General features: G+C 50.0%; 1 non-coding gene across 1 annotated transcript; it reads right to left on the reverse strand.

Moving 5' to 3' along the window:
- Positions 1-351: 351 nt before the first annotated feature.
- TRNAK-UUU (transfer RNA lysine (anticodon UUU)) lies at positions 352-424 on the reverse strand. Its single transcript has one exon. It is a non-coding gene; the product is annotated as a tRNA-Lys (tRNA).
- Between the last annotated feature and the right edge of the window lie 1,746 nt (positions 425-2,170).

Consider the following 2,170-nt stretch of genomic DNA (forward strand, 5'->3'; position numbering starts at 1 on the left):
GAGTTCGACTGGTTTATTTTTAAATTTTTCTCAATTCGAATTATGGTGTTAACTTCACGGAAAACAGGAAACATTCAAAAGTTAAATCATTCGATTTTCTCGATGATACAGAGGAGGTCAGATTAGGCATTAATTTAAGTTATTTGTCCAGACCAAGACGAGAAATAATGAGTCATTAGACAGTCAAAGAGAGTGATGCATGTAATGAAAACGAGAGAAAATTAGTAATTTGCGAAATTTAATGAATATTTCGGGCGTTATATACAATTGACATTGATAACCGAAACATAACATTGGTAACCGCACCTATCACTGCTTCTATGCTTTTTATATATGACCGAAAAAATTATACGCCCGAGCAGGGACTTGAACCCTGGACCCTTAGGTTAAAAGCCTAATGCTCTACCGACTGAGCTACCCGGGCTCACATCAATAAATGATAACTGATTATGAACTACATTCAATAGTTGTAACTTCACTAAATTACGTCACAAATGCTATTTAATGAATCTTTATGAATTTAGAAATATTTCATTTATTTGATGATATTTTCCTTTTATTTTTTCGTTAACTAAAGAAATTTGCGAATTACTCCATTTCTTTTACAGGTATACCTGTATATTTTTCCTCTTACGATTCGCGCCAAAAACGGCCGAGCGCATACGCGTAAGAAAGTTTGACGCAGATAAACTGACACAGAATGACAGTAAATACCAATTACTCTGATATTAGGATCACCAAGTAGGAGAATGATTTTCAAATAATGACACCACTGTTTCCCGCGGTGGTTTGCTCCGCATTGGACATTAAAGGCCTCAATAGGAAGATTATTATCTCTAAAGCCCTTCCCCTAATTCCCGGAAATCCTCGATATCGGAATTCTACTGAGGAGTGGAACGCAATTCCCATCTGCTTTCCAAGGCCTCGTTAATGTGTGCCTTCAACATCTTCCGCCCACGGGCTCGTTGGTTACCTTCGGGCACCGCCGCCGCCATATTCCGCTACCTTCCCCTCTCCGCTCCCGATACCCTAGAAGGAGGGTTTCAGGCGGGTGACCGTAGCGACGCAAACACTGCGCCCAACTGCATTCCCCGCTGCATCCTGGAGTTTCCGGCAGGGGGAGGAGGAGAAGGAGGGAGGGGAGGAAAGTGAAGCCCACACTCCGTCAGAGGGGTTCGCGGGCAGATTTTTATGAGAGAGAGGCGGGGGGGGAGGCGGGAAGTCGGAGGGATGAAGGATGGGGCAAAGGTTCGAGAAGGACTGAAGTATAAGGGGTTTAGATGATGGCGGGATGGGTTAAGGGCGGAAGGTGACGGGAGGGGATGTTGCGCATGCGGAGGGGGTTGGGGGTATCTCGGGTAGGGAGACAAGGTGCGGCCCTCGAACGGGGGCGAAGAGAAGGGGGGAACATAGAGTGGAGGTTTCGCACGGGAGGATGGGCGGGCCCCCTTTGGAAAAGTTGGCGGAGGTAGGGTATAAATAGGAGGGGAAGGGGCCTCACCTCATCTGGTTGCAGGGGAGGGACGAGAGGAGGGGGGCCTCCAAGGGGGGTCCTGGAGGCCCCACCACCACGTGGTCCCGTTTTGAAAGCGGTCTCTGTGGGGGGACGAGGCTCAGCCCCCCTACTGGCGGCCTACCTTAGTCGGTATAAGAGAGAGAACACCTGGGCCCCCGAGTCGACCCCGAAAGGGAAGGGATTTGTTCCACGGGGAACCCATTAGATTCCGCGCCTCCTCCCTCGCCCCATACCCCTGAGCCCTCGAACCCGTGATACGCCGCAGTAAAGCGTTCATCCGCCCCACTCCCCCGCCGTCGCGACCCCAGGACTCATGAACCAATACCTTCGTCCCCCTTCACCTCAGCATCAGACCCTCTCCATCCGCGGTCGTTCATCGCTCTCTCTGCGTCGCCCTTCTGTTTTCCTCCGTGCGCGAGGTGAGTTCGGCGTTCGCAAAGCGGGAACGTGGACCGTGGGATATCGGACGAAAGACACGTCGCTTCCATGATCCCTCCCGGTAGGCACGCAGCATGCACATCCGTGGTGTCAACTATTTCGATTGACGAGGAGTGTGAAAATATCGCCTTAATCCTGAGTAAACAAGTTCTATAGGCCCCACCAGGACGACGGAGTGGAACCTCGTGTTTACCTTACGTGATACATTCATAGCTT

The sequence above is a fragment of the Hetaerina americana genome, unplaced genomic scaffold, assembly GCF_022747635.1.
Source record: "Hetaerina americana unplaced genomic scaffold, ioHetAmer1.1.p SCAF_9, whole genome shotgun sequence".
In the NCBI taxonomy this organism is placed as follows: Eukaryota; Metazoa; Arthropoda; class Insecta; order Odonata; family Calopterygidae; genus Hetaerina; species Hetaerina americana.